The sequence below is a fragment of the Propithecus coquereli genome, unplaced genomic scaffold (assembly GCF_000956105.1).
Source record: "Propithecus coquereli isolate 6110/MARCELLA unplaced genomic scaffold, Pcoq_1.0 Scaffold834, whole genome shotgun sequence".
NCBI lineage: Eukaryota > Metazoa > Chordata > Mammalia > Primates > Indriidae > Propithecus > Propithecus coquereli.
In genome coordinates, this window is record NW_012154552.1 from 235500 (window position 1) to 253015 (window position 17516).

General features: G+C 35.4%; 1 pseudogene; it reads right to left on the minus strand.

The window, feature by feature from the left end:
* Nucleotides 1-804: 804 nt before the first annotated feature.
* Nucleotides 805-1544, minus strand: LOC105825937 (annotated as a pseudogene).
* Nucleotides 1545-17516: the final 15972 nt, after the last annotated feature.

The following is a 17516-nucleotide window of genomic DNA, read 5'->3' on the forward strand; positions in this document are numbered from 1 at the left end:
CCCATAGAAATAAACGTTATAATAGTATATACACTGCTTTATGAAAGCATTAAAATACTTTAGAGAGGGACCAGTCAGTTTTGGGTAATATAATTTAATCTGGTGGAAAATAAATAAATGAAAGAGAGGCCAAAAAAAGGGATTGATATAATATACAGACACATAATTAATAACCTTCATGATGACTGTTTCAAAACTGGGATTTAGATAAAACAAGTAGGATAACAACTGTAATTTCTTATGGCCATTTTTTACCCTCGTAAAAAATTTTTTAAAATATTCATATCAACATTTTCATTTATTTAAAGTTTAAAAAAATACCCTAAGAGTGAAAGCACACAAATCCCGTGGGTTAGGCATTTATATAAATCATTCCATTTTACTTTTCAAAAGAGATTTTTTAAAAATCATGATATTCACATACAGATTTGAAACAAAGAAAATCAAAGAATAGATGTTTTCTCAAAATAAGCTGAAGTCATATTTTTCTTTGCTAGAAAATATATCTTCTTAAAAATTTTTGACTATAAGTTCATCCAGAAATGTCATTTTAGACTTGCTCTATAAAAGGACATTACTATTCATACTTTTCCAGTTCAATGTAATTCATCTAAAAGTATTATTATTTTTTCCGCTTTCCCAAATTTTATTAAAGAAAAAAGCAATGGTGGTAAATCTCTAGAACACAGTCCATTTTCTGGGATCCCTCCCTCAAAAAATGTGACAGCTGATTTCCAAACACACACCAGAAGTGTACACGATTCCCAATTGTACTAAGTAGAAGAAGCTAAAATCCTGACATGCTCATCCTCCAACTTTCCCCAGTGTGTAGTCTGTCTTTGGATCAACAATAATTGCCTAAACAGCCAGTGGCTCCATTAGTTTTTGTCTGTAGCTCTCTGAGCTCTTCTATATGCAGCAATCGCAAAATTTGAGCAGCTTTGTTAAGAACTATTAATAACTGCACGTTCTATGTCAAAACCAAGAATGTATGTGTTAAAGCAACAGGTAAGCCCTCTTTGTTTTGCTTTAGCAACTGCATCCTGTGTCAGGTGCTTCTGAACTAAAATACGAATTGCCTTAAGCATTACCAGGGAATCACTATGACACTGAATCTGAAAAAAGTTAGCCAAATCCATCACACCAGCCTTAAAATCTGGATTATTTACATCCAATCTGATCAATGGCTCTGCATTTTTAGTTGCACTGTCAGCATTTTTTGCATTTTCGGGTACTAAATCCTTGCATTTTTCAGCATGATCTCCATATTCAAGTCTAACAGTTAGGCCAGGCTAAACCACGAGGACAGTCAATTGCTTCTCGTCCATCTGGAATCTTGAAAGGACAGCTAACATCTCTGAGATACTCTTCAAAGAACTTCGGCCAGTCAACACTGTGGATGTTTCTCAAATTACCTCTGTCTTCAATCCTGTAGTGTCTGATTTTCTGGTTTTCAAGCCATAGTCTCTAAATTCTGCTCCATCTTTGCAGTCGAAGCTGGCAGGGTTATGGCGGTCAAGAGCCATTAGTGTGGGTGGGAACATGGTCACGGGGAAAGGAGAAGCAAAGTGGAGCTACTGGCGCAGGCACCAGCAACACAGCGAGGGCCAAAAATATCACACAAGTCTGACCATGGATCAGGCATTTGATTGTGTTTTAGGATTAATCAAGGAACTCGAAAACTGAAGACAAATGAAGATGAACAGTTAGATGGATAAATATGCTGCAAGGTTGACAGAAACAAGAAGTATGACTGACATGATTAATTTTAAATGTTGAGACTCTTTGATTTATTCAATACATGTTTATTGAGTGCCTACCATGAACCAGACATATCTATGTGATTGATATGTAATACGTAACAAAAAATATCCCCAACCTATGGAGTTTTTAAATTGTCTTTTTTTTTTTTTAGAACTGGATTTATTTTTTTATTTTTTATTTTTATTTTTTTTATTTCAGGGTATTATGAGGGTACAAACATTATGGTTACACTTTATGTCTTTGCCTCACCCAAGTGTGGGTTAAAGCCATGCCCTTCCCCCCTACAGTGCTCCCCGTGTCCTTTAGTTGCGGATTTACCCCCCCAAATCTCCCTAATCCCTGGAGAGTATTTCTGCCATTTGATCACCCTAGTGTTGATCAATTAGTACCAATGTGATGGCGAGTACAAGTGGAGCCCATTCTTCCGATCTTGTGGTGCCTCACTTTGGATAATGGGCTTAAGTTTAATCTAGGAAAGTGTAAGAGGTTCTAGATCACTGTTGTTTCTTATGATTGGGTAATATTCCATTGTATACATATACCAAATTTTAATAATCCACTCATGGATTGACGGGCACTTGGGTTGTTTCCACATCCTTGCAATAGTGAATTGTGCTGCCATAAACATTCGGGTGCAGATGTCTTTATCATAGAATGTTTTGTGCTCTTTTGGGTAGATGCCTAATAGTGCTATTGCTGGATCGAATGGTCTTTCTATTTTTAGCTCTCTGAGGTATCTCTGAATTCTTTCGCACAGAGGTTGCACTAATTTGCATCCCACCAGCAGTGTAAGAGTGTTCCTGTCTCTCCACATCCTCACCAGCATTTGATGTTTTGGGATTTTTTGATAGAGGCCAATCTCACTGAGGTTAGGTGGTATCTCATTGTGGTTTTGATTTGCATTTCTCTAATGATTAGAGATGTTGAGTATTTTTTTATATGTTTGCTGGCCATTATTCTGTCTTCTTTTGAAAAGTTTCTGTTCATTTCCTTTGCCCATTTGTTGATGGGGTTGTTTGATTTTTTTCTTGTTGATTTTTTTGAGTTCTAGATAGATTCTGGTTATCAGCCCTTTATCAGATGGGTAGAGAGCAAATATTTTTTCCCATTCTGTGGGCTGTCTATTCACTCTAATGATAGTTTCCTTGGCAGTGCAGAAGCTTTTTAATTTGATTCGATCCCACTTATTTATTTTTGTTGCTGCGGCAATTGCTTTGGGGTTCTTCTTCAAGAATTCCTTGCCTAGGCCGATGTCTGAAAGGGTCTTCCCAACATCTTCATTTAGAATTCTTAAGGTTTCATGCCTTAGGCTTAAGTCTGTTATCCATCTTGAATTGATTTTTGTGAGAGGTGAGAGGTGGGGGTCTAGTTTCAGTCTTCTGCATGTAGCTATCCAGTTTTCCCAGCACCATTTATTGAAAAGAGATTCTTTTCCCCAGTGTATGTTTTTGTCAGCTTTGTCAAAGATTAGATTACCATATGCAGATGGTTTCATCTCTGGATTCTCAGTCCTAATACCAGCTAAGCCTACTCAACAGAAACTGGTGACAAAATAAAGACTACAAAGCAGGGGTAATTCAAAGATGACTCTAAGGTTTCTAGCTTGGGTAACTGACCATACAGTGATGGTAGAACACAAATTAAAAATAAAGGAAGTAGTAAAGGATTCACATAAAAGAAAATTGTTTTGGTTTGGGATCTGCTGAATTGTACTTGCCTACAGGAGATAGATAGATAGATGGATGGATAGATAGATAAATAGATAGATAGATATAGTGATTTCTAGTAAGAAGTAGGAATTACAAATCTGTAGCTCAAAGGGGAATGTGGGGGTTAAGAGGGATATACTTGGGAGTCATCCATGTTGATAATAGTTGAAGACTTACAAATGGAATGGATTTCCCAGGAATACTGCATTGTATCCTACATGGCAAAGAAAAAGTTAATTCCCATCTTTGTCCTGTATTATTTTTTAAAATCAAAAAGAAAATTATATACCATCTCACTAGAAAGATTTTTACATAATTCTAGAAAAATTCAAAACATGTATGGGCATTTTTTTTTAATTGTATTATACAGTAAGTATTTTAATAAGTCCCATCTTTATTCAAATTGTCAAAATTCAAAACCACAGGCATAGTAACTTATAGCATAACCTTTTGTGGTAAGCAGAATTCTAAGACAGCCCTGAAGACTTTTCCCTGGTATAATGCCCAGGACTGTGAGGATGGATTTTATTTCCATGATAGGACATGTTATACTATAGATAAGTCTGAAAATAGAAAGATTATCCAACTGGGCCTGACCTAATCACATGACCCATCTAAGAGCAGAGAGTTTTCTCCTACCGGTGGCAGAAGAAGTTCAGGATTCAAAGCACAGGAAAGATTCAAAGACCTACTGTTGGCTTGAAGATGGACAACCACATGCCAAGGAATGCAGCCAACCTCTGGGAGCTAATGGGGATCCCAAGCTGACAGCCAGCAGGGAAATGGGGTCCCCATCCTACAACCACAAGGAACTGAATTCTGCCAATGACGAGTGAGTTTGGAAGCAGAGCTTTCCCCAGAGCCCACAAATGAGAACTAAGTATGGCCAATACCTTTATTTTAGTCTTCTCATATTCTGAGCAAAAAAAACAGTCACACATCGCCAGGCTGTTGGTCTGCAGAACTGTGAACCAATAAATGGGTGTTATTTTAAGCCACTACGTTTGTGGTAATTTGTTATGAGGCAATAGAAAACTAACATAAGTTTGCAAGTTGAATTACTTTTACTATTAATTCAGTTAAGTAAAGAGGAACACAATATAGTTTCCAAACTATGTAAAAACTTGACCAGCTTAGCAAAAACTATTACTGACTGCCGAAAGTTGTTAAAGTTGTCAAAAATATTTTGTTTAATGGAAGCACAAACTCAGGAGCTCAATATCTCTACTTTCCCAAATCACATATTGGCTCCAAAAGCTGGAATAAAGTAACTACAACAGCTCTGAAAGAGATACGTGCATGATTCTGAGTGAACACACCAAGCAGTAGTGAAGCATTCTCAACAGGTTATACCAGCCCCTATAGCACTCCCAGCAGACCACAACCCGCAACCAACTCAGGCTTCCCCGAAAAGCACAGGCATTAGCATATGCTAAGTATTTCATTATGTGACACATTAGGAAAACACATTCCAGATGTAAGAGCACAAAACAGAGTTTCCCAATCTAAGCATCTTAAGTCGCTTCAACTGGAGCTTTAATATTCTTTTCAAAATTATTTTGAATTTTCTTAAATGTTAAAATAGCAATGGATGCCAAAAAGGGAGCAGATAACATAAATTTAATTTTAAAAATATACTAAAATACCTGATGGAGTGAGAGTAAGTGATTAAGAGATACTGCTATCAATTAGCAGACACACAGGTACACAGAAAATGCCCTACGGGAGGAAACCACGAAATGTCAGTCCACAATATTACTGAGAATCAGTATTTTTTAAAAAGAACATGGTTTCACGGTGAATTATCTCAAATATTTAACAAGGAAATAATACCAATCCCACACAAAGTCTCTCAGAAAATAGAGGGAACAATTTCCAATTTATGTCACGAGGTCCGGTTTCCCCAATACCAAACACCAATATTTCTCATGAACACAGAGCAAAAGCCCTAACAAAATACAGATCAAATTAAATGCAGCGACAACCAAGGAGTGTGCACCACCACCAAGAGGGCTTATCCTAGGAATGCAAGGTTTGTTTAACATCTAAGCACCAATTAACATAATATACCATGTTAGTATAATTTTAAAAACCTATGATCACCTATATAGATACAGAAAGAGTTATATGACAAAATACAACATCCACTTATGATAGAAACTCTCAGATTAAAAGTAGAAGGGATTTCCTCAACCATGTGAAAGACATTTATAAAAAAATCTACAGCAAACATCATACTGAATGATGAAAACTTGAATGTTTTCCTCCTAAGACTAGAAACAAGGCAAATACGCCTGCTCTCACCACTTCTACTCAATACTGCACTGAAGGTTATAGCCGCTACAATGATGTAAAAAAAAAAAAAATCTAAGAAAAAGTAAAGGCATACTGGTTAGAACTGAGAAAGTAAAACTGTCTTTATTTGCAAATAAACATATATAATCTTGAATGTATAAAATCCTAAAGAATCTTTAAGAGAGCTACTAGAACCAGTAAGTGTATTTATCAAGGTCACAGGATACAGATAAATATACAAAAATAAGTTATTTTTCTATATGCTATTAATAGTAGTGTAATAGGAAGTGGTAAGTAAAATGCAAACATTCCAAAATCCAAAAATATCCAAAATCCAAAATACTTCTGGTCCCAAGCATTTCAGATAAGGGCCATTCAAACTATACACTGAAAACTAAAAACAGTGCAAATATAAACTAAAGAACACTTAAATGGAAAGACAGACCATGTACATGGATTAGGAAACCCAATATTGTTACGATATTTGTTCTCCCCAAATTGATCTACAGGTTGAATGTAATCATGGCTAGCTTTTTTGCAGAAATCAATAATCTGATACAAAAATGTACATGGATTCAAAAGACCTAGAACAGTTAAAACAATTTTGAAAATAAAAAGAAAAGAAGGGCCGGGCCCGGTGGCTCACGCATGTAATCCTAGCACTTTAAGATGCCAAGGCAAGGAGATTGCTTGAGACTAGGGGTTCAAGATCAGCCAGAGCAAGAGCAAGACTCTGTCTCTACAAAAAATTGAAAAATTAGCCAGGTGTGGTGGTATGTGCCTGTAGTCCCAGCTACTTGGGAGGCTGAGGCAGGAGGATCACTTGAACTGAGGAGTTCGGGGTTGCAGTGAGCTATGGTGATGCCACTACACTCTAGCCCAGGCAACAAAGGGAGACCCTGTCTCAAAAAAATTTTTAAAAGAAGAAAGAAAAGAGGAAGGGAAGACTTAGATACTTGAGTTCAACACTTACTATAAATCTACAGTATTATACCTCATAAGCAAATTAATTTATAATATTATAATATACTCTTACGGTACATCATTCTACCTAAAATCATTTAATACATGCATGTCTCAAGTAAAACTTTTCCAAACCCTTCTCCTATACAGTATCCATCATCTCTGTAAATGAAAACTCCATTTTCTCACTTGCTCAGGACACAATCTCTCAAGTCATCCATGACTCCCCTCTCTTACCCCTAAGTCTGGTTGGCTCTAAATCTAGAATCCATCTGCTCAATACCTTTGCTCCTGCCAACCAGACTGTAGCCACACGCTTACTTACCTGCACTATTTCAGTAGTCTTCTAAATCCCAAATGGTTCTCCTGCTACCACCCTTGCCCCCTCTCTTCATTCTATTCTCTGTAAGGCCATAGAGCTGTCCTGTTAAAATATCTGTCAGATTATGTCACCTCTGGATCAAAGTTCTGCAATACCTTCCTCCATCCCCAGCCAGTTTCCCAAATGACCTCCAAGGCTGCTGTACGTGACCTGCACCATCCTGGCCCTCGCTTCTCTACTTTCCCTCTTGCACACTTCCCTCCAGCCACTTCAGCCAGACATGGCAAGAACACTGCCGCAGGGTATTTGCATCTGGGGTTCTTCACCTGGGAAACTTGCCCCGCGTCCTAGTGGCCCACTTCCTTACATCCTTCAGGTCTTAACAGACTCAGTTATCATTTTCTCAGTGATACCTCCCTGGCCTCCTTTTCTGAAATCAACAATTATCCCTCTCCAAAAAAAAAAAAAAAATCTCCTTCTCTACTTTATTTTTTCCTTTGGTATATACTGCTAACAGTCCAGTTTTGTTTTCTTCACTGATATATTCCCAGCCTAGAACAGTGCTAGCATATAATAAACATCCAATGGGTATCTGCTGAATGGATAAATGTGTTTGTCTTTTAATAACTCCTAATTTAAAAAATCAGTGAGCCAAGTTTTATATATTAATAAATAGCACAAGGTTCAAAACAAGACTTGATTACAATCACATAAGACTTTGGCATTTGCCCAAGATATTCTGAAATACAACACGAGAAAGGGGAAATAATAACAAAAACAGCATTTTATTGCTGTAAAAGTGTAGCATTATGCCTCAAAAACTTATGTGTTACAAGTGCTTTAAGATGAAAATCTTCAAGAATTATAACACTTATCTCTTTAATTGCAAATCAAAATAACCAAATTGTTGTAGATTGTCAAAATTCACTTATTTATTTTATTCACAAGAAAACCATATTATTTTTACAAAATCTAAAGAACTACGGAGCTATAAAATTTTTACATTACTTTTAATAGTTGCCAAATTATAACCATTGCTTATCAAATTCTGGTGGAGAGATAAGAGAAGCATTTTTTAAATCATTGAATTTTTACTTCAAAAATGATTCCCAAAATAAGTAATGTTTGGGGTAGGGGGAAAAAGTTCTAATAAAACTTAAGTTAATCCTTGTCAAGTAAATTAAAGAAATGCATTTTCAGAAAAAAACTATATGAAAATTTTATATTGTTGCACAAAACGGATTTTTACAATGTCTCTTAAAATAGAAAGAGATTCCTATCCCTGTGGAGGGAGAAATTGTGAGCAACTGTCCTTTCAGGAAAGTGAAAGAAAAAAAACTCTACAAGAAATAAAAGCCCTAAGTTTTGGTCTTCCAGAAGGATCATTTTTAAAAACCTAAGGTACATCATACATCAGAAGAGTTAAGACTATAATTTAAGAAAAAAAATTTTTTTCTTTATTCTATATCCTAAAGATTGACCCTCTCTGTTGCTCAAAAAGTCTTTATCCAAATAACTGAAAACCCTGAGTCTATCTGCAAACACACAGGACGTACTGTTCCACTGCTCTGTAGGATGCTTGCACATGCCATACCTTTCCTGCTTTCAAGAATAGAATAAGCAAATTCAGGAGAAAAAATAAAAATTGGTAGGTCCACTTAGGAGAAGGAAAGTCAAAATGCCTGTGACTTGCAACGCGGACAGGGCTTTTAATACTTGCGAATCATAAGGTCTTAATTCCTCTAAAACATTATGTTGACAATTGGTGAATGAAATTAGGCCAATAATCACCCATATCAACTCACAGAAGATTTATTATGTTAACTTCAATTTTATATTTAACCCCAGAAGATACCTCCCCCAACATACAAAGTTTTACGAAATATTAAAATTAAATATTACCAATCATGTATGAGATCACTTTCATTACTTTTCAGTGTATGGTGATTCAAACATTATAATGCAATTTATTTATATCAGATAAAAACACTGCCAAACAAAAAATCTATTTCCTAAACTAGCTGCATTAAAAAGTAAAATAAAAAGCATTGATATGATCTCTCTCTTTGAGGCTCATGTCAAGTAAAACAACTATACCCTCTCAAAGCATGTTCTATGGCAAGAGAACTAGACCAGCATGGAAATCATTAGTTTACTAGACACACTGTAACTATTTATTAATAATAGAAACAACTATAATGTTTAAAATAGTTCAAAAAATAGCAAACAAATTTGCATTTACAAGGTGTAACTCATGAAGAAATATAGTCTGTTGTTAAATCTATATGCCTGAAAGAAAGGAATAAGTCAGGCCTTCTTGAATCAACACAAAAGCTCTCAATTCTTTAACTATTTTACATTAAACACAGACACTAGTATTAGCTCTTCCTCAAGATGATTTTCAGATAAATATTTTTAAAACTATAATTTAAGACAAAGATGAAAAAAATCTAGAGAATATCAAAGCAAAGTCCTAACCATTAAAAACAACTAACAGTTTTTCAAGATATGAGGTTTTTTTTTTTCAGCTTCTAGATCTCCTGGTCCTACCACTTCCTTCTCACTCCCATCCAACCTGAGTCACAAGCCTGTTCTTCAAATTTCCTTGACACGCTGCACTGGTCCACCACTGCCCTGCACCGACCATGTGGTGACAGGGCTGAAAGTGACATGGTTCTCTTATCTCCTACCTTGACCTTCGGTTCCTTGAGGACAGGAGAAGTGTCACAGTCAAATCTCACTGGGACTGGCACATAGCAAAGTTTAAATGAAGGGTTCTCAGAGTTGAGGGTTGGGGTCGAGACATGAGAACCCCAGGAGTGGGACAGGACTTTGCCAAAGAGCAACCTGTGGACCTGTCAGTTCACTGAGCAAAAGCTGCTTGACCTTCAGGGGGACATTCCACCAATCAGCGATGTCTGCAAACGGACCCTGCCTTGAAGCCTGAGGGCCACAGCCTGGATGTCTGCAAATGGACACAGGCTTGTAATCCAAAGGCGGAATGATCAAAGGATGTCAGCCCAGCAGATAACAGCAGTTTGCTATTCTAAGCCTGAGGCAATGTTCCTATCTCTCTCCTGAGTTCCTGTCTCAGTAAATGAGGAACTAGATAAAGTAGAAAGAAGTACTTGGTCTCTTTGTTCCCGTTTAGATTACATGCTTTACTGCTGACTCACAATTTTATCTTTACCTTGTGTATACTTATCTAGTTTATTGTTACTTTGGGAAACCTTGAAACTTAAACTCTAGTGGGGAGAAATCAGACATGCTGCCAAAAATTCCAGGGTGCACAGGAAATCCCCCCACCCCAGCCCCCAAGCAAAGAATTATCCATGAAAAGTGTCAATAGTGCTGAAACCCTGGTTTCAATGTATTTGCTGATTGAATTAATACTGTAGATCATCCACATATGGAAGGTTTAGAAAAAAATAAAGAATAAAAGTGAAGAAAATGGAGAACAATCATATTTTAAAAGAGTAAGCTGGTTATGTTTATTGAGATGTGCTACAAGAAATGTAGCTAAAGATATTGATATAATGCTGATTTAAATGCCTTGGTATCCGTACTTTAGGACTTTTAGTAACCAACTCAAACAAAAGGTCTGAAACGATGGCAATTAAATATCATTTAAGGAGTGTTATGAGTTGAACTGTGTTCCCCCAAAATTCATATATTGAAGTCGTAATGCCCAATACCTCATCATGTAAAGCACACATGTGCTCATTGGTTAGTTCTAATTTAATAGTGAGTTCAAGAGGTGTTTGGTTTTCCATTCTTTAGAAACTTCATCTAAGAGAATGGTCTCCAATTTCACCCCAATTGTTGCAAAAGGCATTAATTCATCTTTTTTATGGCTGAGTGGAACTCCATGGTATATATAGACCACATTTTATTAATCAACTCATGAACTGATGGGCACTTGGGTTGACTCCACATCTTTGCAATTGTGAATTGTGCTGCAATAAACATTCGAGTACAGATGTCTTTTTCATAAAACAACTTCTTTTCCTTTGGGTAGATACCCAGCAGTGTGGTTGCTGGATCAAATGGTAGGTCTACTTTTATTTTGTTAAGGAATCTCTGTACTGTTTTCCACAGAAGTTATACTAATTTTCAGTCCCACCAGCAGTGTACAAGTGTTCCTTTCTGTATACACACCAGCATCTATTGTTTTTGGACTTGTTAGTAAAAGCCATTCTAACTGGGGTAAGGTGATATCTCAGTGTGGTTTTAACTTGCATTTCCCTAATGGTTAGGGATGTTGAGCATTTTTTCATATGTTTATTGGCCATTTGTCTATCCTCTTTTGAGAAGCTTCTGTTCATGTCTTTTGCCCACTTTTTAATGGATTGTTTTTTCTTGATGATTTGCTTGAATTCTTTGTAGATTCTGGATATTAGCCCTTTATTGGATGGATAGTTTGTGAATATTTTCTCCCATTCTGTAGGTTGTCTGTTTGCTCTGTTGATTATTTCCTTAACTGCACAGAAGCTTCGTAGTTTAATCAAATCTTATTTATTTATTTTTGTCGTTGCTATGATTGCCAACGGGATCTTAGTCATAAACTCTTTGCCTAAGCCAATATCTAGAAAAGTTTTTCCTACATTTTCCTCTAGAATTCTTATGGTTTCATGTCTTACATTTAAGTCTTTTATCCATCTTGAATTAGTTTTTGTGAGTGGTGAGAGACAGGGTCCTATTTCATTCTTCTGCATGTGGCTAACTAATTTTCCCAGGACCATTTCCTGAATAGGGTTTCTTTTCACAGTGTATGTTGTTATCTGCTTTGTCAAAGATCAGGTGGCTGCAGGTAGGTAGTTTTATACCTGAGTTCTCCATTTTCTTCTACCAGTCTATCTCTCTATTTTTGTGTCAATACCATGCTGTCTTGTAGTTATCATTTCTTTGTGTTAGGAACATTCACATTCCACTCGTTTAGTTATTTTAAAGTATACTTTATTATTGATAATAGTCACATTGTTGTGTTATCAAATATTGTTCATTCTAACTATCTAACTATACATTTTTGTACCCATTAACCATTCCCACTTTATTTCCCCTTCCCTGCCCCCCTTCCCATCATTCTACTCTCTGTCTTCATGAGTTTAATTGTTTTTATATTTAGCTCCCACATATGAGTAAGAACATACGAAATTTAACTTTCTGTGTGTGGCTTATTTCACGTAACAATGCTTTCCAGTTCCATCTATGTTGTTGCAAATGGCAGGATTTCATTTTTTATGGCTACGTAACATTCCAGCGTGTGTATGTACCAATATTTCTTTATCCATTCATCCACTGATGGACACTTAGGTTGATTCTAAATCGTGGCTATTGTGAATAGTTCAGGAATAAACATGGGAGTGCAGATATCTTTTTGATATACTGAATTCCTACTTTGAGAATCCCAGTGGGATTTCTGGGTCATATGGTAATTCTGTTTTTTGTTTTTTGAGGAAACTCCATACTGTTCTCCACAGTGGATGCACTAATTTACATCACAAGCAATAGTATACGAGGGTTCCCCTTTCTCCACATCCTCACCAGCATTCGTTATTGCCTTTTTGATAAAAGCCATTTTTAACTGGATGACATGATATCTCATTGTAGTTTTGATTTGCATTTCTCTGATGACTAATGATGTTCAGCATTTTTTCATATACCTGTTGGCCATTTTATGTCTTCTTTTGAGAAATGTCTATTCAGATCCTTTGCTCCATTTTAAGTCAGATAATTTGATTTTTTCCTATTGAGTGGCTTGAACTCCTTATACATTCTAATTATAATCCCTTGTCAGAAGGACAGTTTCCAAATATTTTCTCCCATACTGTGGGTTGTCTCTTCACTTTGTTGATTGTTTCCTTTGCTATGAAGAAGCTTTTTAGCTTGATGCGATCCCATTTGTCCAATTTTTCTGTGAATGCCTGTGCTTTGAGAGTATTATTCAAAAAGTCCTTGCCCAAACCAATGTCCTAAAGCATTTTTCCAATGTTTTCTTTTAGTAGTTTCATAGTTTCAGATCTTAGATTTAAGTCTTTAACTGATTTTAATTTTATTTTTGTATACCGTGAGAGATAAGGGTCCAGTTTCATTCTTCCACACATGGATATCCTGTTTTCCCAGCACCGTTTATTGAAGAGACTGTCCTTTCCCTGCTGTATGCTCTTGGCAACACTGTCGAAGATAAATTCACTATAGGTGTGTGGATTTAGTTCCGGGTTCTGTATTCTATTCCATTGGTCTATGTGTCTCTTTTTATGCCAGTACCATGCTGTTTTGGTTACTATAGATCTGCAGTATAATTTGAAGTCAAGTAGTGTGATTTCTCCTGTTTTGTTTTTTTGCTTAGGATGGTTTTGACTATTCCGGGTCTTTTATGGTTCCATATAAATTTTAGGATTATTTTTTTCTATTTCTGTGAAGAAAATCATTGGCATTTTAATGGGGAGTGCATTGAATCTGTAGATTGCTTTGGGTAGTATGGACATTTTAACAATATTGCTTCTTCCAACCCATGAGCATGGAATATCATTCCATTTTTTATGTCCTGATCAACTTCTTTCATCAATTTTTTATAGTTTTCATTATAGAGATCTTTGGCTTCTTTGGTTAAATTTATTCTTGGGTATTTTATTTTATTTTTAGCCATTGTAAAAGGGATTACTTTCTTGGTTTCTTTTTCACATTACTTACTGTTGACATAGAGAAATGCTAGTGATTTTTGTATGTTGATTTTGTATCCTGCAACTTTACTGAATTTGTTCATCAGTTCTAACAGTATTTTTGTGGCATCTTTAGGTTTTCTAAATATAAAATCATACTGTCTGCTAAAAAGGATAATTTGACTTCTTCCTTTTCAATTTGGATGCCCTTTATTTCTTTTTCATGTCTCACTGCTCTAGCTAGAACTTCTAGTACCATGTTGAATAACAGTGTTGAAAGTGGGCATCCTTGTCTTGGAACAGATCTTCGAGAAAAGGCTTTCAGTTTTTCCCAATTCAGTATACTAGCTGTGGATCTGTCCCACAAAACTTTCACTATGTTGAGGTAAGTTCCTTCTATACTCAGTTTTCTAAGAATTTTTGTCATAAAGGGATGCAAATTTTATCAAATGCTTTTCAGCATGAACTAAAATGATCATATGCTTTTGTTCTTCATTCTGTTGATATGCTGTATTACATGATTGATTTGCATATGTTGGACCATTCTTCCATCCCTGGGATGAATCCCACCTGAATAATCTTTCTAATGTGTTGTTGAATCTGGTTTGCTAGTATTTTGTTGAGAATTTTTGCATCTATGTTCCTCAGAGATATTGGCCTATAGTTTTCTTTTTTTGTTGTGTCTTTGTCTGGTTTTGGTATAAGGGTGATATAGGACTCATAGAATGAGTCGGGGAGTAGTCCCTCCTTCTCGATACTTTTGGAATAGTTTAAGTAGGATTGGTATTAGTTCTTCTTTGAATGCTTGGTAGAATTCAGCAATGAAGCCATCAGGTCCTGGGCTTTTTTTTAATGGGAGACTTTCCATTACTGCTTCTATTGCCTTATTTGTTATTGGTTGATTCAGATTTGGGGTTTCTTCCTGGTTTAGTCTTGGTAGGTGGTATGTGTCTAGGAATTTATCCATTTCTTCTATGGTTTCCAATTTAATGGAATATAGCTGCTCATAGTATTAATAGTCTCTAATGATCCTTTGAATTTCTGCAGTATCAGTTGTAATGTCTCCTTTTTCATCTCTGATTTTATTTATTTGGGTCTTCTCTCTTTTTTTCTTAGTTTGGCTAAAGATATGTCAATTTTTGTTTATATTTTCAAAAAACCAACTTTTCATTTCATTATCTTTTGGGTTTTTTCATTTCAATTTCATTTATTTCTGCTCTGATCTTTACTTTTTTTCTTCTACTAATTTTGGGTTGGGCTTGCTCTTTTTTTCTAGTTCTTTAAGATACAATCAATAGGTTGTTTATTTGAAGCTTTGTACTTTTTTGATGTAGGCACTTATTGCTATAAACTTTCCTCTTATTACTTATTTTTTCTGTATCCTATAGGTTTTGATATTTTATGTTTTCATTTTCAGTTATTTCAAGAAATTTTTTAAATTTCCTTCTTAACCTCTTCATTGACCCACTGGTCACAAAGGAGTATACTGTTTAATTTCCATGTGTTTGTATAATTTCCAATGTTCCTCTTATTATTGATTTCTAGTTTTCTTCCATTGTGGTCAGAGAAAATACTTGATATGATTTCAAATTTTTTGAACTTTTTAAGACTTGTTTTGTGGCTTAACATATAATCTATCCTTGAGAACGATCCACGAGCTGAGGAGAACGTGTATTCTGCCGCCATTGGATGAAACGTTCCGTAAATATCTATTATGTCCATTTGGACTATAGTGAAGATTAAGTCGAATGTTTTGTTAATCTTCTGTCTGGATGATCTGTTCAATGCTGAAAGTGGAGTGTTAAGGTCTCCAACAATTACTGTATTGGCATCTATCTCTCTCTTTAGCTCAAATAATATTTACTTTACATATCTGGGTACTCCAGTGTTGGGTACATATATATTTAGAATTGTTATATCCTCTTGCTGAATTGACCCCTTATCACTATATAATAACCTTCATTGTCTCCTTTTAGAAATAATTCATTGTCTTGAGATTTATTTTATCTGATAAAAGTACAGCTACTCCTGCTTTTTTTGGTTTCCATTTGCATGGAATATCTTTTTCCATCACTTTATTTTCAGTCTTTATGTGTCTTTATAGGAGTAGTGTGTCTCTAGTAAACAATATATAGTTGGATCTTATTTTTTATTCATTCAACCACTCTATGTCTTTTGATTAGAGAGTTTAGTCCATGAACATTCAATGTTAGCATTGAAAGGTAAGGACTTACTGCTGCCATGTTGTTACTTGATGTCTGGTTGTTTTGTGGTCCTCTCTTCCTTCCTTTCTTCCTCTCTGTCTTCCTTAGTTAAAGGTGATTTTCTTCAGTAGTGTGATTTAATTTCTTGGTTTTATTCTTTGTGTATCTGTTGCGGGTTTTTTGATTTGAGGTTACCATGAGGCTTGAAAAAACATTTTACAACCAATTACTTTAAACATATGACAAATCTGCTTACAGGCAAAGAACCAAGCAAAAAGAAATCTAACAGAAATTCTACCTTTAACTCCATCCTCCCCACCCTCACTTTTTAACTTTTTGTTGTTTCCTCCTATATCTTATTATAGCATCTATTAATATTTCTCAAAAAGTTGTTGTGCTTATTTTTCACCAGTTTGCCTTTTAGTTTTCCTACTCATGATATAAGTGGTTCATACACTGCAATTACAGCAATAAAGTATTCTGTACTGTGTACTTACTGTGTTCAGTGAGTTTTACACCTTCAGATGATTTCTTATGGTTAACAACCTTTTCTTTCATGTTGAAAAATTCCTTTTAGCACTTCTTGTAGGACAGGTCTGGTGTTGATGAAATCCCTCAGCTTTTGTTTGTCTGGGAAAGTCTGTATTTCTCCTTCATGTTTGAAGGATATTTTTGCAGGATATAATATTCTAGGGTTAAGGGTTTTTTTTTTCCTTCAGAACTTTGAATATATCATGCCACTCTCTTCTGGCATGTTAGGTTTCCACTGAGAAGTGTGCTGCCAGACATATTGGAGCTCTTTATGCGTTATTTTTTTTGTGCTTCTCTTAGGTCGTTTTCTTTATCTGTGACCTCTGGGAACTTGATTATTAAATGCCTTGAGGTAGTCTTATTCCTCTATGTCTTGAGCAAATTATATCATTATTATTTAGTCCTCATTTCTTAGCTGTCATTCCATAGTATCAGTTAGACCAAAATCCGTTCCCCCGTTGGGCCACTTTAAAAAAATACTCTAAATCTAGCAAGCCATCTTCCAAATAAATGCTACTATTTACAAAATCAGTGCAATTCCATCATTACAGAAATACAATCCTGCCAATAAGTCAAAGAAATCAATTCAGATATGAAGTACAGGACATACATACTATTTTTAACAAAAAGTAGTATGTCTTCCTCTGGAAGCATAAATAATAAAAGATGATTTGCCAGAATATGTTTCTCTTATTACAAAAAAAAATTAAATTATTATGCCAGTAGAGTATACTAATTATATATACATATGTACACACACATATACACATAAATATAAAATAGCATGTATATGTCTGTGTGTTGATACACAAAAATAATTTCATATCTTGGTACCACCACTTATAGGCCAAATGATTTGGTAAGTTATATAGCCTTTCTCACCTATTTTTCTAATCTATAAAATGATAATTACACATCTAACTCATGGCTTTGATGAGAATTAAAATAATATACGCCAAAGACACAGAACATGGCTCAAAAATGGTAGCTATGATGATAAAAATGAAGGCACACATGTACATATGTATGTACACACACATATATATATGCACATATATATACACAC